Genomic DNA, 21,787 nt, shown 5'->3' with positions numbered 1-21,787 from the left:
TGCAGCAGAACCAAAGCCCCCTAGCCTTACTCACATAAACATCTGAATAACCAATGGATTCTTTAAAAAAATTAAGTCTTCCTAAACCTTAAAATGCTGTCGTTCCTTAGGGGAAAGAAACGACGGGTAAGCCAGTTCATCAAGAGTGACGGGCTGTCAACTCCTGTCACACGTCTTACTGGCAAGCGAGTCCTTAGAACAAGTGATCCCCACCCGCCACTGAACACCAGACAGGGCTCAGGGACAGGTCAGAAAATGAGACTCAGATAACCAACTGCTTCTTAACCCCCCTGGATCTGCATCCAGGAATCCACTCTTTGTCCAACGGTCAGTGTTCGGGTCCAGCCCGGGTTGGAATTGGCCTCAGCCCTCATCAGCTGTGGGATGGGCCCCAGCGTGCCCGCTGGGAAAACAGAGACATGAATGGACACCCCGAAGAGGTAAATGGGGTGAGGTGTATAATACACACAGCCAAGGGCCAGCCCATCTTTATCATCAGCTTACGGTTATCGTTGTCACTCTTATCCTCATGCCAAGATTTTATAACATCGCTGCTTCCGCTGAGTTGTGATTCCTCCAGGAACTTGATGCCATGCGTGATGATTTAGTGATTTCAGTGGGCCACAACCACTGTGTTTTCCACTGCCACATTCGTCATGGCTTCTTTGTGTCCTGCCGCTGGACGACCCCACTAACAGCTCAGGAAGTAGGAGCCGGTTAGCCGGTCTGAGAGGGTTGGCACGCAGGAAATCATACATCAGGGAGAGAATCCCTTCCCTGCGTTACTAAGCCTGTCTCCATTTCACGTGTCTTCAAGCAGAGCAGTTATGGTGTGATCGCCTATGGGAGGGCCTCTGTTCTCAGGAGCAGCTGCACGCACCATAGCATCCTTGCTGGTGAGCCGAATGGAATACATTCTTTCCATAGCACATTTTATTATTTTTTTTAATGTTCATTTATTTTTGACAGAGAGACAGAGCACGAGCAGGGGAGGGGCAGAGAGAGGGGGAGACACAGAATCTGAGGCTTGCTCTAGGCTCCGAGCTGTCAGCACGGAGCCCGATGCGGGGCTCCAACTCACCAGCCATGAGATCATGACTTGAGCCGAAGTCGGACGCTTAACAGACGGAGCCTCCCAGATGCCCCTCCACAGCACATTTTAAAAGACTTGAGGGGAAAACATGAGACTTTCATTTCTACCCACGTGATCTGGGCACACTCCTTAATAGCTCTGAGCCCTTCTTCTCCATCTATAGAAGTGGAAATTAAAATGGTCACCCCACAGGTTTGACGTGGAGATTAGAAATGACATTTATAAGGCAACTACGTGCCATGTAGGATGGCTAAGTGCTGTGTCATTCTTCCACCTTCTTCATCCAGCCCACAGACATAAACAGAGTGCTTTGTGTGTAGAGTACAGCAATTAAAAAAAAAAAAAAAGATATGGGTAAGATTCTTACCCTCAGGAAGATCACAGTCTGGGGCAGAGAGGCAGGAGAGAGCAGAGAGCAAGCACATCTAAATTATCACAAAAGAATGACCAAGGCCCCCCATGCTGGCCTTCTGGGTCAAGGGCTTTCAGAAAGGTGTCCATTGAAAGTGAGCCAAGGTCAGGTGTTACATGGATAAATGTTTATCCAGAAAAGTCACCTAAATAGATTCTCTCAATACTCATATATAACAGGTGCACTGTCGTAAGTGGTATTTTCTAAACATCAGAAGCCCTGCCTCCTTGATGGCCAAATCTGTACTGCCCAAGGTCTTGAGAGCCACTCCTTAAATCCATCTGATAAGAAAAACCATGATATGCTCATGGGCTTTGTGCTTTCATTACACCTGTCCCTTGGCATCAGGAAAGCCTCTGGAATCTGTGGGGCAACAGTACCCTTTCAGGCAGGCCGACTATTGGCCAAACCCCGCACCTGTCCACCGGCAATCCCACACCGGGCGCGGAGGGGGCCGCTGGCCATCGGTGGCACTGAGCTGCAGAGGAACTCAGGGCCGGTGGAAGGGCCTGCACCTGTTTCTAAGTATAGATGCCTTCCGGGACCTCAGTTTTGCTTTTTCAGAACACATCTCAGTCCATGAGACTCAGAGGCAAGTAATGAGGCCAAATAAGTAGGCTCGTGGCAGTGAAGTCATGATCTCCTTTTCTAAGGCCCGGTCCTGAGGCTTCCTCTTTCCCAGGCCCTGGCTTTGAAAGCGGAGCCCCAGTGCAGGTGCTCGGCTCTGCACACAGAGCCAGCACACCGCTCTTTCTGCAGATCCCGGAACTTTGTTCTGGACTCAGCTCAAGGTCGTTCAACGTTTATTAGAGAAGCAGCACTTTATAGTGTAGAGACTTAGGTGCAATTATAATATGTATGCCTCAGGGATGTTTATAAAGCTCCCATGTTGATCGCGTGGCCAAAAATAGACTTTTTGGTATCCCTTGATGATTACGTTAAGGAAACCTGACAGTACAACCTTTAGAGTAAAAGACCAAAAATGGTCAAGGAGAAAACTTAGAGGCAGGTCCTGTTGAAGCTTGACTTGAATAGAATTCCTCAGACTGTACCCTGGGAGGCCAAATATAAGCTGTAAGGGAAGATCTATACGCAGCGTGAAACCCCGGAGCAGGACTTAATAACAGACGGGGCGGCACAGCCTTCCCTGACGAGGCCGGCCAGCCGGGCTCCTGCCCCCACCGGCCGGGAAGCCGCCGCCCCTTGGAGGAGAGATACTGGACTTTTCCTGGCATCCCGAGTGCCGGGCGCGGCTCGGTGCTCCAGACACTACTTGAAAAGGGAAGGTTTCAACTCCTGGCACCGTGGCCTTGCCTCTGCCCAAAATTCAGGGTTTATTTTTACTCGTTGAATGAGAAGGAGCTGAGCCCTGTGCTCTGTCATGCTCCGAGCGGCTGCCGCCTTGGAGACCACAGAGCGAGATGAATGCCGTTGGAAGGAATGTGTTTATAGAAGGGGCAGCTTTTATCCCTCGGAGAGCAATGCGTTTTGACTTTTAACCTGGCATAAGGCTCCCATGTGGTGAGTCAGCAAAAAACAAAATTGTTTCCCTTTCACATAAACGGGGGTTTGATTGGCTCGCGGGCCGTAGCTGTGCCCGTGTGAGGCACAGACTTGCTCTGACGTCAGACGTTGTGCATGATAAACCGGCGTGGTCTCCACGGCTTCCGGGACTGCCCGTGGCTCCCCTGTGGGTCTGTCGTGCCTGCTGCTCCCACGCCTCCCTCATCCCGGTCCCTCTGCCCTGCCTGCGGCTGCCTTGCCTGCCTCACCTCTGCAGGTGCCTGCTCCGCCCACCTGCCCAAGAGGCAAGGGCCCCATAACTAGGAGCCCTCGGGGGGGGGGGGTCCCACTGTCCCTCTCTGTCATCTCACGGTGTCCTGGCGCATGGCCCCCGGGCCCTCCCGCCCCGCATATGACATCTCCAGCTGATGTTGGCTCCAGCAGGACTCCGCCCCCACACCTGTCCCCACAGGCGAGCATCTTCAGGGAGACCTGGCCCCATCCAAGAGTGAGAGGAGACACCACTGGCCAGCATACAGGGTGGAATTGAAACCTGGGTGGAGAAGGGGCTAGAGGAGCCGACAACGTCCTAACGTTCAGTTTAGAACATCCTATCACTTTTGTGTCCCGCGAAGCCATGCATCGCTTAGGGGGCACTTACGGTCGTGGAAACGCCACCAGTCTGTAGCCGACATCATGCTGTGGCACTAGCACGTATGCACATACACTCACACAGATTTGCACATGGACAGTTTGGACTGAAGCCACCCTTCATGACCACGCTCTGGTCACATGGTAGCGAGCGACCGCGTCAAAGCTGGGCATCAGAGCCACACGCGGGGCTCTGCAAGAGAGCCCACGCGGGGGCCCTCGGCCCATTCACCTCCACCTTTGTCCCCTGTTTGAGGGAAGGTGGTGGAAATAGCCCGAGATACGGACTCCTCTCCTCCGCGTGTCCTCATGCGTACATACATCTCGGGGAGCGTGACGTGTGCTTCCCAAGGTTTCAGCCCCAGGAGTCAAGCCCGACCCCAGGAATGGGATGCTGCTTCCTGGTCCTGTGCCTCTCACTCCAGCCCCCAGAGAGGAGGACCGGCCATATCTGGTCTACACCATCCTCCTTGTTCATTGTAGAAGATGCTTTTTGCCTGAAACATTTCTAAAGCAAAAAAAAAAAAAAAAATTCCTACTTTCCTACTAACCCAAACCTCTCAAAGGTCCATGTTTAATAAATACGTGTAGTCGACAATCCCATGTACTTGGCCTAACCAATTCAGTTTAGTAAGTGCTTGCTTTGCTTGGCATGGAGTAATTTGGAGAAGAATCTGTCGGCATTACCATGTCACCCGTCTGTTCACAAGTGCGTATCGGGCGTGTACTGTATGCACAGACTGCAAGGTGCAAGGATGAGCATATTCTGAAGACGCAACCACCCCACTCAAGATTTGTAGTCTGCTTGACCTCGGGGGAATCCCGGGAAGACTACTGTGGCAGGTGGGTGGCTCTGCTGTCTCCACGTGTCTCCTGGGGTTACGTAATAACCTGGACCAAGAACCCTGACGTCTCGAACGTCAAAGCCAGAGGGACCCCTGACACCCTCGAGCCTGCACTCAGGTTCTGCGGGTGAGAGCCCAGCAGACAACGCGGTGCCCCCAACCTCGTGCCACAGGTTGAAGACAGAGCCCGGTCCAGACTCACGTCCATAAGTCGACGCCCCGCTAAATCGCATTTCAAAGCTTTTGCGTTAGGGTTCCCAGTTTTACGCTTTGTAAGTCCGCGTATAAACTCGGCTGCGGTTACTCCACTGGCAGTCGCAAACCATTCTTTAGGGATCGGAGAGCCCATTCTCATGCCCTTGGACTTCCTGATGCTCATTCCGGATGACACATTGTCGGGATGCTTTCCCCAGAGGGATCCTATATGTCAGGGCTGGGTGCGGGGCCTGAGAAAGCACAGAGCGGCCTGCCGTTAGACCTGGGTGAGTAATCCCCTCGCCGGACGGCTGCGGTGGGCGGGTCTTGTTCCCATGGCATCCCGGGCCTTTGCGGTCACTGCCAAATTCAAGTTACACTCCTTTCTGACATGGAAATCTATTTTCCAGATGGATGTCTATCAAGCAGGAGCTACATTATTTGTATCCGATAGTGTCTTTTCAAACTATTCGATTATGTGGGCTGTAAGTAAATTATGAAGACTTCTTTTTATGATACATCCTCATTCACACACATACAGAAAAAGTACTATTTTTTTAGTAGTGATGTGGAGTTGTTTTTGTTACTTTTGTTATCATTTCAAAGAGTCTTGTTGGCAACTATGCTTCCAGAATGCCGGCCTGGCTGCACCCATCACACTCACTCATTAAGAAAATAGCTGTAATATCTCCAGGGCCTAGGAGCGCCCATCCTGCCAGTGGGAAATAGTGTGACTTCAGGTAGCAAAGCCACTAGAAGCATCCATTTCCAAGTTAGCAAAGCAGGGACAGTCAGAAAACCTTGCCAGGTAGAGGTCACCAGACCTGGCCGTTCTGGGGGCGCCTTTCCACAGATGCCTGTGGCTGCTTTGCTGTTATCGGTGCAGGATGTTTGATGATGCTAGTGATCCACTGAGTTAAAAGAATTTCCAGGGAACTAATGATGTGTCCCTTGTCACTCAGAATGCTTATGAAGTTGAAATTGGCTCTACCTCTCACTGGCTGAGTGGCCGTGAGGAAATCCCCCGCCTCTGTCGGCCCCACGCTTTGGCTCTGCAAGACGGAATCGAGATGTTGTCACAGAGTTAGCGGTAGATGACGATCTCCGGTACCTGGTAAATGATGGCGACCACGTGCCCCTGTCCTAATGTGTGGCCACCGCCGTCCCCCTCGTGGCCCGTTTTGCCCTCCGTGGACTGCGTTGGTGGGCCTGGTGTGGTGGTTCTCTCCAGCTCACTGGGTCAGTCTCAGTTTGCTCTTCCTCAATATTTACCCTGAATTTCTCAATGCTCCTTATGCCTCCATATGTGGTGAGAATCCTTGTGTGCACTTCTTCCAGAAGCTTCTCTCTTCTGGCTACCACACATTCCACTCCCTCCCAGGGTGAATTTGGAGGGGGATAGAAACAAGCATCTGAGTCTTCGACAGTAAATGACAGGAGGTGAAGAGCCTCAGATTTGGGATTCCAGAACAGGGAAGGGGCTGAAATCAACACTGAAAGTCGGGATCAAACATTACAAGATTTGAGCAAAAAGAATCAGCAGGAAGAGAAGTCAGCCAGCGCCTTGCGAGGAAAGAGCCCTGCAAGGAGCCAGTAGAAGAGCCCAGAGAATGACTTTCCTAACATGCTCCCAGCTTTGTTCCAGAGGACCCGCTGCTTGGATAAACGTGTCAGGGCTGTTCCCCATGTCCCAGGTTCAGGGGAAGGTAGGTTCCAGGGGGTGGACCAGAACTGGGCCCTCGAGGACCGAGGGAACGGGGGCTAGGATTCACTGGGAGGGGCCACAGGCCATGTCCCAGATGCGTGGGGCTCTCGGAGGCCGTGTGCGTGTGTAGGCGCCTCGTCTGCGGAGTGTTCGTGAAGTTTCTGCCCAGACGTGAACTGTGCAGCGGATGCCCCGCTCCGCGCGGAAGAAAGGCCATGCTGCGCATTCCCGTTTCCCTGTGGGACGCCGAGAATCCCTCCCCACAGCCCGTCCCTCCCGCCTTGTCTAACTGTGGTCAGCAGTAATTACTGCATATTTCCTGTCCTGGGAGCCATCTGCTCTCCTGTGGCGCCCTCCCAACTCCCTCTTTCTCCAACTACAAGTCAAGTCCTGGAAGACAGACGTGGGGCTTCTGAGACAGCTGAGCGCCAAGAAAGTAAAGCTAAGGGTGGGGGCGCCCGGGCGACTCAGTCGGTTGAGCGTCCGACTCTTGACTTGGCTCAGGTCACGATCCCAGGGTCATGGGATTGAGTTCCGCACTGGGAACTGCTTGGGATTCTCTGTCTCTCCCCCTGCCCCCTCCTGCTCCCTCTCTGTCTCTAAAAAAGAGAAGAAAAGAAGGTAAAGCTAAGGAGTGACTGTGTGCGTTCACGAGTCCTGGAGTGGCTATGATCGGGATCACCCCACCCACACCCCATGTAGAGAACAACGGGAAGAGTCCCAGTCGTGAGGAAGGAAGGAAAGGACACCCGGCCTCGGTGGCCCCTGCCTGGGACATGTGACCTGCACATGACTCTAGGAGCCCTGTAATAGCACAAATTTATGAGAATGGTGAATAAAGCTCATCTTGTGTGATTGTCTTTTTCATGTCTCTAACAAGCTCATTTAAAAACCTGGGGGGTTCAGTCGCTCAGGATTCCAACTTTGGCTCAGGTCACGATCTCGCGGTTTGTGAGTTCAAGCCCTGCATCGGGCTCTGTGCTGACAGCTCGGAGCCTGGAGCCTGGTTCTGATTCTGTGTCCCCTGTCTCTCTGCCGCTCCCCTGCTTACGCATGTGCACGCTCACTCGTTCTCTCTTATAAGTAAATAAATAATAAAAGACTCTCAAAGGAAAAATAAAATTATCTAACCGCACCTACCACTGGCTTGGTTTCTTAAGGCTGGATTACTCTTCCAGCCACGAGTAATTTCCAAAATTAAATGGCAGTACTTGGGTGTGGAAATTATGTGAGGATTATAATTTTACGACTGTCATTCAGTGTGACGCAAGCCTTACGTAAAAACGAAATGACGTTTCTGTTGAATTGCCCTTCAATTCTCTGGGTAAGGAGGTTTTTACTGTTGGATTTTAGTCACCCCCATTTCAGTTAGACTTTGTGCCGTAATTCTGGACCATTTCAAGAGAATCGTACTATTAAGAGTTTTTAGAAAAGAGACCTTTAATGCATGACTCAGATATAATGAGAGGCAAAATGCCTCTTCCCGGAACTTGACTGTGGGACCCGTGGCTGGTGAAGGGCTTCCTGCAGAAGGCAGTGACGGTGGAACCCCACAGGCCCGCCCGCATCCTTAATGGTTCAGGGAGACGCTGGAAGGATGGGGGGAGAAGCCAAGCCTCGACCGCCCGTGCTGTAGCTGATTGACTTGTGTCTTTAGCTTGGGTTTCTTGCACACATCCTCGGGGGATCTCCTAGCCCCCGGACGAGGGGGCGCGGGGGTCCTAATTTACCGTCATTATAGAGCAACAGCAGACACGTGGACACTGCTTTCTTTGCTCCTGGCAGTGCTTCACGCTTTGCACGTACTCACTCCTCTGCTACACCAACCCAGGGAGGCAGATTGCTCACTTCCACCTTCAGATGAGGAAACGGAGGCACAGAGAGGCCGGCCTGCCCAGGGTCAACACTGCTGTCCCAGGCTTTCCCGCTCCAGAGCCCGTGCTGCGAACCGCTGCCTTCTGCTGCCACTGAGTTCATGAGATACTAGCCGTGTGCCCACCGTCTCCTCCCAGCCCCCGCCAGCAGTATGAGGCACCACAGAAACGCAAGGAAAAGGGGTCCTGCTCCTCCAAGAAGTAAGCATACGGTCACCTAGGGAGCAGCAATTGCACCCCTACCTATGCGCCCGGGAGAATTGAAAACAGGGCCTCGAGCAGCTGTGCGTAAACCACATTCCTAGCGGTGCTTTTCACAGTCCCCGAAAGCTGGGGACGACCCAGGAGCCCGCCAGCGCGAATGGGGACGCAGAGTGTGGACATCCACACGCCGGAGCGCTCTTCGGCCCCGCCGAGGCGTGACGTGCGGACACACGCGGCCCGGATGAACCTTGGAAACAGCAAGCCCCGCGGAAGGGGCCGGCCACAGAGGACACGTGGTGTATGCCCACGCTCACACGTGGAATGTCCAGAGCTGGCACATTCTCCAGACAGAAAGCAAACTCCAGGCTACGGGGGCCTGAGAGAGGGAAGACACAGGCGGTGTTGTCCCACGGGGGCTGTTACGTTTAGGATGTCAATGAGCTGTTGGCTGTACAACATTGTGAGTGTGCTCAATGCCAACAAACGGCACGCTTCAAACGGTTAAAAGGGTAAGTTTTATGTAACACACAGATCACTATGATAAGAAATAAACGGGGGGCATCTGGGGGGCCCAGTCGGTGAAGTGTCTGGCTCTTGATGTCAGCTCGGGTCATGATCTTGCAGTTCGTGGGACTGAGCCCCGAGTTGGGCCTGCTTGGGATTCTCTCTCTCTCTCTCTCTCTCTCTCTCTCTCTGCCCCTCCCCGACACATACGGTCTCTCTCTGAGAAATAAATAAATAAATATTTTTAAAATAAATGCATGAAGCTTAGAAAGCACAAAGAATTATGATTCCCATCCTGAGGAGCTTACAGTCCATTAAAGACACAGAAAATTAACACATAAGAAGGAAGGGCACAATCGCTGGGAGTCTGGGTAACACAGATGGGTGGAACAGAAGTCCCTTTAAACAGCAAGAGTCTGTGCTGGAGGCCTCTGTGCGCACCATTGCGGCGGGGGCTTGGCCCTAGATGACCTTGACCAGAGTGCATCCCGCCCATGGGGCTGCATCCTGAGCAAAGGGCCAAGGGCAGGAAGGAGACAGGCCGAGTCTGGATAGAGGACTTTCCGTGCAGCGGGAAGGCTCTGCGCAGGGCGGTGGGGGGCCACCGCAGGCCTGCTGTGTGGCCTGACGTGCTGGAAAGGGTGTTTGAAGGAGCCAGGTGTAGTGATGGGAAGGCTGATGACACAGTGAGATGGTCCCGAAAAGAGTCACGCGGCCAGCTGAGTAGGGCCTAGACGAGATGGGGTGTTGGGCAAGGAGGGAGAGGAGCCAAGGAGGTCTGGTGGCTGGTCAGCAGGGGAAGTAGGGCCAGGAGGTGGAGGAAAGAGAGGAATGTTTGAAGACAGAAGGACTTTGGTCCTAGGAGGAAGGCAGTGGCTCGTGCCCCAGGTGTACCAGGCGGGTGTGAGCCCTGAGCAAGGAGCAGGCGGCCAGGGGCCTTGCTGGGGGCCAGAGATCAGCCTGTGCGGGAGGAGGGAGGCTTTGTGCAGGGCTCGGCCTCTCTGAGAATGAAAGGAAGCCACTGATGGGGCGCCTGGGTGGCTCAGTCGGTTGAGCATCCGACTTCAGCTCAGGTCACGATCTCGCGGTCCGTGAGTTCGAGCCCCGTGTCAGGCTCTGGGCTGATGGCTCAGAGCCTGGAACCTGCTTCCGATTCTGTGTCTCCCTCTCTCTCTGCCCCTCCTCTGTTCATGCTCTGTCTCTGTCTGTCTCAAAAATAAATAAATGTTAAAAAAAAATTTTTTTAAAAAGAAAGGAAGCCACTGAGTACTTGTATTTCAGGCCCCCATGACCAGATGGGCTTTTTTAAGGATGGCCCTGACAGCGGGGGTTTAGATGGGCTGCTCAGAGCTTGACAGATAATCGTATGCACGTGCACATGAGAAAACAGAAAAGCCTTTTACTTCCAGGTCAGAAGTCTTTCCCTGATGGTGCCATTGTATCGTGGGCTGTGGATGTTTCCAGATACTCTCCCCAGAGCAACGCCCCACATCCCGGGCGTGCTGACATACATCCACTTTTTTTTAATATATATTTAATGTTTATTTATTTAACTGAGAGAGAGACCAGAGGGGGGCAGAGTGACTCTGAAGTAGGCTCTGTGCTGTCAATGCAGAGCCCGACATGGTACTCAGTCCCACAAACAGTGAGATCATGACCTGAGCCAAAATCAACAGTAGAACACTTAACTGACTGAGCCATCCAGGCGTCCCGACATAAATCTGCTTCTTAACACTGTACTCAGTGACTCAAGAACGTCCTTGGGTGCGTGACTCCAGCCAGGGTTCACTCTGCGGTCCTCTCCTTGCTATCTGACACATCCACTTAGGCATCTTCCAGTACTTTCTAGTCAATGGGTTAGGGTTTGACTAGCTTGTGTGTGCCTCTGCTAGGGTGAGATGCAACCCATCACATGGGACATGGAGACGGCCAGCAGGACTTCTGGCTCATCGGGTGCTTGTTACGCAGCCCAGCCAGTGGCCCCGAACCCCTCCACTGCCACATCTTCCATACACTTGGCTTTCATTCATAAGTGATTCCAGAACAAGACACATCTCGTGATGCTCGAATTATCCACAGCTTATTGATGGTAACACAGAGAGAATGCTCCTTGCTCGAGCAGTTCTGTGCAGACTAGTCCTCCACAGGTTTGGAAGTAACCAGTGGAGACACGTCTCCTCGGGGGAGCAGGACCTCAGGTCCGTGAGTACGATCCATGACGGGTCATGTGAACGTTCCCCTTCGGAAGCCCCCAGCCGCCCAGTGATTGTCCACACAACCAGCTTTGCTGTCCATGCTGGAACCGCCCACTTTTTCTTCTGCCAAGCACTTTCTATGAAGTAATTGCAACTACCGTGTTGTGTGAAAAGAGAGGAGGTTCAAAGAGAGTAATTTCGTCCATTGTGGAGAGACACGCTCTGTGTGAAAGGCACAGATGGGAGGTTTGCATGTTGGGTAGAATGGCCAGCAAGGTGCCAATTTCAATAAGTGATCTCTCTTTTCTGCCTTTTCTTTCCCTCTCCCTCTTCCCCGACCCCACCCCTCTCTCCCTCTCCCCACCCCCATCACCAGCCCTCGCTTTGCAAAGTTACATGAGAATGTGACACATTCCTCCCGTAAGGCTCTACTCCTCCTCTTTAGACTTGGCCATTATATCAACTACATATAAAACTCTGTTTATAACTAAAAATCTTTCCCAACAAGCTGTCTCACTAAGGACGCTTTAGATCCAAGTCTTTAATTCCACTTGAGGGTTGTGGAATAAAATAGATCATAAGCAAGAACCCCAAACAAGTAAAAGGTCCTAATGAAAATGAGGCTAAAATAAATGGAATGTACTTTTTCCCTCTCTTCTATTATTTTAAAAAGGCTTTTCATTTTAGGGCAGTTTTAGATTTACACCAAAATTGTTCGGAAGGTACTGAGACTGCTCCCCCACTCCCCCCACCGTCCTCCCCCTGCTTCCCTATTGCTGACATCCTCCAGTAGGACGGTCCATTCATGACAAGGGATACACCGATCTAGACCCTCCATTATGCTTTTTAAATGGGAATCTGTCTTTGAGGATTTGTGGGATTGGACAATGCAGATCGAAAGGGTTTTTTAACAACCAACCCAGTACTTGGGGAAACATGTGCAGGTTTCTCTTGCCCCCTAAGTGGTGGGTAGCGATAATTCCCCCACAGGCAGGTGCCCCAGAGTTCCTGTGTGTCAGGAATTACCGAGGTGAGCTCTCTGCTTGGACAGGCTCCCAGGACAATGGGATTTAGCCAGCAAGAAGCCCTAGAAAAGAGAATCATTTAATTTTTTCTGGAACGTGCCTTCACGTCTCTGGTTCGCTAGCAAATCATCAGACACACTCACCCCCTTAATGATCTCCAAAAGATAAAGACTAAACATCTTATAGTTAAATTCCATGAAACTCTAAAATTAAGCCATTCAAGTTTTTAATGGAAATGACAAGGTTGACCTTTTTATCCTGAAAGGAAAGAATTAAACAGGGTTTCCAATCCCTAATGATAAAATAAAATCAACACTGATATTTAAATGGTTGCTGTTTCTTAGTTACGGATGCCAAAGATTTGCCACCCATCATGTTTTTAAACTGTTGGACAGGTCAGACTGTAGGCATAGCGAGATTTTAGGGAAAAGTTAAGTATGCAGATGTCCTGTGATCCGATTGCGTGTTTTGGCCGGGGCACTGCACTCTCTTGTGAGAGCCCGGGTTCCTGGGTCATGACTAATATGGGCTTCTTCACAGCCTTACCATCCTTGGTCATAACGTTGCTCAGGCCGGAGCCCAGGCTGCCAAGACCACAAGGCAGCCTTGTTAATATTACATGACAGGCGGAGACTTTTTGGAAAACGTCTTCTGGTCCTCTGTTTATACACCCCCATTGATATTCGTCTGAAGATCATTTTACAGTCCATTTACTTACAGCTGCATCACAAGAGTCTTGGGCTGCTGCTAACAGGGCTTCTGCCAAGTACAGCTGTAACAGGGAGGTGCCCCGTGCTGCCCCGGAACCTGAGACACCCTGTTGGCATCATCAGCCACCACCCCGTGTCCCTGGCCTGCGCCCCTGTCATCTGAACGCTCAAGTCACCAATATCGATGGGCTTGACTGGGGGGGGAGTGGGGGGAACTTATTAGAAGAGAACTTTGCAGGATGAATTTCTCATTTCCTGTTTCATTTGATGATGGATGCGTATTTTTATAGTAGTAGACTGGTGAACTATTTTTTCACTTTTTTAGAACACTGTAGGTGGCATATTTCACAGCCTTGGAAGAGCAGACATTTGGGGAATAAATCAAAAGTGGAAATATGGTCTCCGAACGGGACCGCCCCTTGCAAAGCATGTTGCTGAAGCAGCGGTCAACCATGTGACCTGAGCCCCAAACTAATTATACTAACTCCACGTGCTTTGTGGACATAGAGGAGAGACCAGCTCTGAGCTTGGGGGCCGAGGACACTAGTTAGAATAAGACTTTTACGCCATGTTTTCAGATTCATAGATTTATCTCTTCTTTCGAGTCCTGGAAAAGATTTTCTAAAGCCACGTTTTAACAGCCCTCTAATTTGAAAAGATGGGCTGCTATTTGCTGAAAGCAGCCTTGTTGGACACCCTGGGAAACATCCAACAAGTGCAGGCGCCCCCAGGCCATACGTGTTCTGAGGGCTTTGATGTTATTTTTAGAAACGTGCGCAAATCTGAGCCAAAAACCAGCTTTCTTCTTTCGCTCCTGCTTCCTTTTCTTGTCCCTTCTCCGTCTTGGCTGTTTCCATTAATATTTGTATTTCCTGCTTTAGGGCAAAAAAAAAAGGCAAAGTGTGAAGTGTATTTACTTAAGTGCAATTAAAAATAATAAAATGCCTGTCTGCTATGAGGAAAAACTCAACCAGCCTATTAAAATAATAGCAGCTAGGGCACCTGGGTGGCTCAGTCGGTTAAGCAGCTGACTTCCGCTCAGGTCATGATCTCACGGTCCGTGGGCTTGAGCCCCGCGTCGCGCTCTGTGCTGACAGCTCAGAGCCTGGAGCCTGCTTTGGATTCTGTGCCTCCTCCTCTCTGTCCCTCCCCCACTGTCTCTCTGTCTCTCTAAAATATAAATAAAACATTTAAAAAATTTTTAAATAACAGCAGCAAATATAAATCAACAAAGGGTGAGAGATACAATTTAGGGCCATCATTGACCTGAGGAACGGAGTAAGACAAGTGCCATCCACTTGGTATCATACCGGCTGCATCTAGCCCAGAGGCAGGTCAGAGTGGAAAGTCATCCAGCCGCCTGTGAGACCACCAACCAAATTAATTTAGACTGATTTTTAAAAAGTCACTTTATTTGGGCCAAATCCATTTAAAAAGCTTGTTTTTTATCTTCTCCCTTGACCGTCTAACCATATTTGTCTTGGCTTGCTTGGGCCATTTTATCAAGAGATCAACCACAAACTCCTGCCAGTTTTTAGTCATAAGAACCTTCTTCGTTGGCAGGAAAATCAAGAGAACACACAGGTTGTAAAGCAGCCACCGTACACAGGTGTTCCAGTAGCTCCTGTGAAGGACGTTTAAGGTACAAGCGGGAGGAAAGAGAAGTAGGAGAGGGAAGCTGTGGACATCACACGTGCCTAGCCAGCTGCTCAACTCCCCGGGTCCACACGAAATGCTCACTTCATAGACCTTGAGTCTGAGGTTAAACCACTTGCCCAGAGTCACCCAGGCAGAAAATGGGTTCTTCCTGGACACACATCCTCAAGCCTGTGAGGCTGGAAACCTCGCCGAGGAGCTCCCAGTCCAGAAACAATCCAAAGCCCCTGCCAGACATGTCCCAGATCAGGGACAGATTAATGCTGCCATTTGGGGCAAATCTGAAACATCCCGTCCCAGCCACTCTGGGAGGGAAATAATCTAGCTTTACCCATAATGGGGCTTTAAAAAAATTTTTTTTATGTTTATTTATTTTTGAGAGAGACAGAGACAGGCAGAGCATGAGCAGGGGAGGGGCAGAGAAAGAGGGAGACACAGAATCTGAAGCAGGCTCCAGGCTCCCAGCTGTCAGCACAGAGCCTGACGTGGGGCTCAAATTCACAAACATGACCTGATCATGATCTGAGCTGAAGTCAGACGCTCAACCGGCTGAGCCACCCAGGCGCCCCCATAATGGGTTCTAAGTGGTTCTGTGAGTTGGCCCCAGACCTGCAGTCTTGCCTATCTGACCCATTTGACTTCTTTTCTTTTCCACAAATAACAAGGGTTGGTCCCAGCCTAGGGCTTATGAAACCTTCCCTTCTCCAGATGCCCGCCGTTCCTCAGGCGACACAATCCACTTTTGTGTAATATATGAAAATATTGGGACTTTGGGGAAATGGCTTAAGTTTGGAGGGATTGGTTGTGAAAATGTTTGAAAATGTAAATTCCCACACAACTCTCCTAATTTATTTTAATCTGGTTATATTTGCGGTCCATGGTCTTCCTGCCAGGAAGATGAGAGGCCACCTGCCCCCTTCAGAGGGAACAGCACTGCTTCAAGGCTGAGACAGGAGGATTTGAATGAGGCTGGCTTCGGTCACAGCTTCTGTCATTTGATAATTGTACAAGTTCCTTCTGTAAGATGCTTGATTAAAATTCTTGATGACTTTGGTAATCGCCACAAGGCTAGGAGAATCTAATGTTCTTGAATTTGTTCCATATTCATAATATATCCAATAACCATGTGTAGTAACCAGACAAATTCTCCCAAACACACACCAGCTGCGTTTCTAACCTCTCCCAGGGTTCACGCACCGGCTGTTCCTACAGCCTCGTGGACCGGCCAGCCGGGGTGGTGACTTCCATTTTCATTCATTCATGTAGTGCATGTTCATTACATAACCTAATCGTCCGTACACACTTGGTGTGTGTGACCAACTTGTAGGAGCAGCATAGGTGGGAAAGTTCTGAGCTGACAAGACGTTGCAATAAGATGTTAGATGTTTTCTGGACGTTAATTCATTCTGTGGCTTTTGAAACTTTGGTCAAAAGGAAATTTCTGTCCCTCTCCTGCTGATAACTGGACAAAATGGGGCTCAAGGCAGCTTTTCTAGCCCGAAGTCGATTACAAAACAATGAAAGTAGGGGTGTCTGGGTGACTCAGTTGGTTAAGTGTCCGACTCTTGATCTCAGCTCAAGTCATGATTTCATGGTTCGTGGGTTCAAACCCCACGTCAGGCTCTGTACCGACTGCACGGAACCTGCTTGGGATTCTCTCTCTGTCTCTCTCTCCGCCCTCCCCCACTCACTCATGCACTCTCTCTCTCAAAATAAATAAAACTTAAAAAAAAAATGACACTAAGAAAAGTATCATTTCATTCGTATTCAAACATACATTCAAAATTATAACCAAAACGCAGAAAACCCCAGTGTTTTAAATAGTCTTTACTAACTTGATTTCTGAGTCCTTGAATGTGATCCTTATTTATCAATGCTTATGTCAAAAACACACAAAAATACCAGCATGCTTACCATTATGACCTCTTATATCACCTCCCAAAGAGGGAAAATATGGTTACCTCTGAGCCTGCACTATACAACTCCTGACTGATTAGATTAAAGAAAAAGCCCTGATTCTGCTTCAGTAAGTAAGAGAAAAGAGCTATTCAGAAAATGAAGTGTTTCAGATGATTGACCTAGATCTCTGCCTCCTGTAGGGACTCTCACGTTCAAGTGCACATACTCAGAGTCGCTCCCTGAAGCCTGAAGGGTTCACCACTTTTGGCCAGCATTCCATTTGGGAAGTTTTCGAAGAGAACTATTTAAGAGGAAAAACATACTCTCACAAATAAACTTATATTTAAAAAAAAAAAAAGATGTAGCTCTCGGGACTTCCAACGCCTCTTAACAGAAGACATCTGGTGCACTTCCTGAATTTTTCTGAGACCTTGAGAGCACGCCCACACATTTCCAACTTCTTTCCTAACCATTGGGTTGGTTTAGCACAGCTCCATTTTGTAACGGACTGTTCCGTCCATGGTTGTTTGGTTTTGTCTTTTATTATAAATTTGCATGCATCCGTGTATCCCATCATCACAGTCCTGACCACCTCCTGTGAGTCGGGGAGGCGGAGACGTGGAGAACGAGTTCACAGGTAAAAGCGTCATCAAACTACGACCCGGTGTGTCACGAGGGCGGGTTTGGTGCTGTTTACTGTCGGTTTGGGCTCTGCTCAGAGGGGCCAAACCAACAACTCATTTTAGCGTGGTCCGTGTCCTTTAAAATGAAGAACAGAGGGAACGAAAGTAACACAAAGGGTGGCCTACGCCATTTCACAAAGGTGTTTGCCGTGGAGACTCGAGGCGACCTGACTGGACACGTGGAGAAGAGACACTGGGGTTTTGCTGCACACCGGTCCGGCCGTGGGAACTAAAGCAAACAAAACCTATTTTTAAAAAAGCTTCTTCAAAGTCCACATTTTGTGTTAGGAAAACGCTCAGCTCTGTTACTTTCCAAGCAGCCCTGGTTCAGAGCAGGCTGGACCCTGACTCCTCACCTCACTGACCTGCAGGTGGTTGGCTCAGCTTATAGCCTCTTGGCCTGAAAGCTCGTAAACTGTGTCTCTGTGAATCGGTTAGCGTGCGAAGCAAAAAAGCGTAAGGTAGCAAATCATATGATAATGAGGTATTTCGGTTTCTCTTATTTAATTGCTTTATTAATTTTTTTATTTTTTTTAAATGTGTATTTATTTCTGAGACAGAAGGAGACAGAGCGCGAATGGGGGAGGGGCAGAGAGAGAGGGAGACACAGAATCCGAAGCAGGCTCCAGGCTCTGAGCTGTCAGCACAGAGCCCGACACGGGGCTCGAACTCACAGACCGCGAGATCATGACCTGAGCCAAAGTCAGACGCTCAACCAACTGAGCCACCCAGGCGCCCCTTTAATTGCTTTTTTAAAGGAAACTTGCTGGGTCAATGGCGCGCTTCCAACCCGACACGTATCTGAAGGTTCTACCCTTGCTGTAAAGTGGAATACTCATAAAGCCCCGTATGTTTTCATCCTTCGCGTATGTGACCAGCACGCATGCCAGACTGTGGGGAGGTGGGAGACGCAGATTCAGAGGCATGGCGCCCCCCCCCAGGGGAGAGGGCAGGACGCTCTCCTAGCAGGGAAGCGGGGTGCGGGCCACGGGGCAGGCGCTGCTGGTTGACATCACATGGCCAGGCCAGGGGTTGAGAAGAGAAAGGGGGACGGCTGGCGGCAGTGGGGACTGGAGGAATTATAAAACTCCTATAAAATCCCAATGCAGCAGATCATTTCAGAGGCCAAACAGGCGGGCTGTGCTTCGAAAACGGTCTTTGCTCAGAGAGCCAGCAGGAGATTGACGCGGGCAGGTGCCCCTGGGATGCTCGGGATGGCGGGATGGTGATGGAGCCTCTCAAGTACCCGGGACTATGGACGCCTGGGGTCTCATGCATGGGGGGAGATGCCCGTGAGGTGGTGCCGGGGGATCCCCACCCCTCCACCCTGCCCAACCCGCGTGCCACAGTCCCAGCCCAGCGCTCAGAGGCAGCAGCGGTGGCTGGAGAGGTTCACTAGGTCCAGTTGAATTAATTTAGACCATTTGAAATCACCTCACTTTTCCCCTTGGTTTTTGGTTTCTGGAGGTTTTTTTAGGAGGGGAGACTTACAGGGGCACCAAGGTGGCTCAGTCGGTTAAGCATCTGACTTCGGCTCAGGTCGTGTTCTTACAGTCCGTGAGTTCAAGCCCTGCGTCAGGCTCTGTGCTGACAGCTCAGAGCCTGGAGCCTGCTTCCGATTCTGGGTCTCCCTCTCTCTCTGCCCCTCCCCTGCTCATGCTCTCTCTCTGTGTCTCAAAAATAAATGAATGTTAAAATTTAAACAAAAAGAGAGAGGAGACTTAAAGTTAGCGGATGTTCACGCCAATCGGTGTGTCCCTTGGAGACCTTCCCAGGAGCAAGCAGGTGCCAGCTTGTGGTCCTGGGCATGGAAGGGCGAGCAGAAAAGCCGCTAAAGAAATGGAAGCCCGTTCTTGATGGGAAATAATTTTCCAGTGAATCACTATCAGAGGGAAAAGCCATGCCAGCCTCTGCCTCCTGAATTCCTTCCTGACGCATCAGATGGAGGTGTCCCAGAAAGCGCTACTGTTTTGCTTGACAAGGAGGAATCTTGTGGCTCAAAGAAATCACTGCCAAACTGAGCGGCCGTTGCCCATAAATCCCCAATGGGAAACAGATAGTGAGTGTCATTCGTAACCAGCAGCGCGTCTAAATCAGAGAAACGCACGAGAGGCTGCACCAGTGGCCTCCTTCGTCCGTGCACAAGTAGGGACGAGGGGCGACGTCTCGTGGTCCGTATCTCCTGTTTGCTCGTGTGTTCTTCTTTCTGTATTTTCTGAGGACATTCTTCGTTTAGGATTGGAATCCACTGGAGGGTCAGCGACCCAGACTGGCGGAGAGGAAACCCCTAACCTTCACGGTGTTACCCCGACCTGTGGCCCACCACGTGCAGAACGGGACCAACCAACAAGGCCGTGACCGTGACAGACAACAACACGGCCACATGCAGCACAGAAGGGAACATCCTCCCAAGACTGAAGGGCAGGGCTTTCTGGGGGGAAGCTCGCAAGGATGCTGGGCTCCAGCCGTGTGATGGATGAACTCTGCCATGTTTTTTCCAGCTCCCACAGACAGCAGGAACCATGCGTGCCGATCGGCCCGCCTCCAGGTCTGTGTTCCGAGCCTCCCCGTCGCGGCTCCCTGTCTTTTCGGTGAACCGTGTGCATCTTGTCTCGGGCCACACGGTCTTCGAAGGAGCACATCAGCAGTGAGCATGTGCCTTGGAGGGGTGGCTGTGTGGCGTGGTCGCCTCCCATTTTGTGGATGGAAATTGCTATTTCTCTTCCCGGCAAATGGCTTTGAGAAGAACGAGCATTCTGGAGGTTGTTTCTGCCCCTGTCAGGAGGACAGCACATAGCTGAGTCACTTCTCTGGAATGGGTGTTAATGTCATTTGGTTTCCTCCCGCCCAGGACCCCGGGTTTCATGTCTGTACAAATGAGCCATCCATTATCTTTCCACCAGACTGAAAAAAGATCAATTTCTCGTGGTTTGTTGTTCTTTTTTTAATTGCGGATGTGTGTTCAGTGTTGATCCAAATAGCCAATCTAGACCAGGGAGTCTTCGGAGGGAAGTCCAGGATGTCCAGATAGCCATCTGCTGTGTCAGACACGACTGTGCTTGCCAGCCCTTTGTTAGCGGGATTTAACCCTGATGGCGGACACGGACCTTCAGCTCACACATCCACTCTGTGGCCGAGGACAGTCGCCGTCATCACGTGCCTCTGCTCAGCAGTTCCAGAATCTCCACCAGTGCACGAGATGTTATTATTTTGTAATGTTTTAATGTTTATTTATTTCTGAGAGAGAGAGAGAGAGAGTGCAAGCAGGAGAGGGGCAGAGAGAGAGAAGGAGACACAGACTCCGAAGCAGGCTCCGGGCTCCGAGCTGTCAGCACGGAGCCCGACGCGGGGCTCGAACCTAAAAACCGTGAGATCGTGACCTGAGCCGAAGTCAGATGCTTAACCGACTGAGCCACCCAGGGGCCCCTAGATGTCATTATTGATAATATCTTTGCAACAAATACTCTGTGGAACCGTTTCCAAAATGTTAGACACTTTTAAAGATGTAAATAAGGAGACTGAACTTTGATCTGGTTTCACTATCTGCCACATAACCTCCCCCAGCACCAAACTTCAAGGGCAACGTGGAGTGTGCAAAATTAATGAACTAGAATATGGCTGGCCGCTCACCACGACCTAGCCACGTTACCGGGTCCAGACCACTTGGGCCCCAAGTTAGGCTATGTCCTTCTCTAGGAGTTGTTCCCAAGCTTACAATTCCACGTGTCCATAAGTAAATCTATATTTAGATGTCCTAATGTGCTTCTGACATCCTGGGGGTTCTTCGAGCTCTCTGCACAAATCTGTAACTCGGTCGTTGGTGGACCACCAGCATCTGCCCCTGCTGGGACAGCCCCACACGGCTGGGGACTGTGGACGCCCTGCAGTCCCGATGCAGACGATCCGGGCCCCTGCCAGCGTCTTCTACACGCCTCTTCTGGGGGTTCCTTCTACGCCTGCTCTTGGAAACAGCTCACATTCTCTGTCCCGTAACATCTCTGCCACATCCAATTAGAAGCCACTTTCACACTTTTTTACTGTGTTCCCAACCAAGTAGCTGCCAGTTCTGACATGGTCTCCTCCCTCCCTCCAGGGGAGTCTCGCCTCCTCTTAGAAACGGCTCTGGTGGGGGCACCAGGGTGGCTCAGTCAGTTAAGCGTCTGACTCCTGCTCTCGGCTCAGGTCATGATCACACAGTTCATGGGTTCGAGCCCAACGCCAGGCTCTGTGCTGATGGTGTGGAGCCTGCTTGGGATTCTCTCTCTCTCACTCTCTCTCTCTCTCAAATAAACATTTTTAAAAACCTTAAAACAAGAAAAAGAAATGGCACTAGCAGTACGTGGCCCTGTTTCCTGTCTCGGGCTCTGCTTTGTCCCGACGGGCCTCTCCCTGAGGAACTTATTCTTGCCAGAGGTGATTTTCCAGCAAGTTCCGTGTATCTGAAAACTTACTCTCACAGATCCAGCGTACCTTTGTTCAGGAAATACTTAGCGATCCAATCTTCTTACCATAAAAACCTCCTCAACCGTTGAGAAGTCTGCTAACATGGTCTTCCCCCAACAGCGAGTATGCATGGGTGCCAGAGAGAGCGCAGTCATGGGATGCGTCCAGCTGCCCCCCTCCCTGTGTCCTG

The 21,787-nt window shown here is 50.6% G+C and overlaps 1 protein-coding gene and 3 long non-coding RNA genes across 4 annotated transcripts in view; 3 read left to right on the top strand and 1 right to left on the bottom strand.

Annotated features, from left to right (window-relative positions):
• Positions 1–21,787, top strand: part of COL4A2 (collagen type IV alpha 2 chain) — a 172,433-nt gene that overhangs the window by 67,199 nt on the left and 83,447 nt on the right. The gene's annotated exons all lie outside the window — the stretch shown is intronic.
• LOC121037713 (uncharacterized) lies at positions 12,182–21,321 on the top strand. The gene is made up of 3 exons (XR_005793937.1): positions 12,182–12,193; positions 13,305–13,314; positions 21,008–21,321. It is a non-coding gene; the product is annotated as an uncharacterized LOC121037713 (long non-coding RNA).
• LOC121037714 (uncharacterized) lies at positions 14,052–16,859 on the top strand. Its single transcript, XR_005793938.1, has 2 exons — positions 14,052–14,558; positions 16,672–16,859. It is a non-coding gene; the product is annotated as an uncharacterized LOC121037714 (long non-coding RNA).
• Positions 19,346–21,787, bottom strand: part of LOC121037711 (uncharacterized) — a 13,970-nt gene continuing 11,528 nt past the window's right edge. Inside the window, exon 3 of the long non-coding RNA XR_005793935.1 lies at positions 19,346–19,356. This is a non-coding gene — a long non-coding RNA (uncharacterized LOC121037711). The remainder of the gene's footprint in view (positions 19,357–21,787) is intronic.

This window comes from Herpailurus yagouaroundi, unplaced genomic scaffold (genome assembly GCF_014898765.1).
Source record: "Herpailurus yagouaroundi ecotype Mexico unplaced genomic scaffold, PumYag 164, whole genome shotgun sequence".
NCBI lineage: Eukaryota > Metazoa > Chordata > Mammalia > Carnivora > Felidae > Herpailurus > Herpailurus yagouaroundi.
This window is presented reverse-complemented; position numbering and strand designations above follow the sequence as displayed.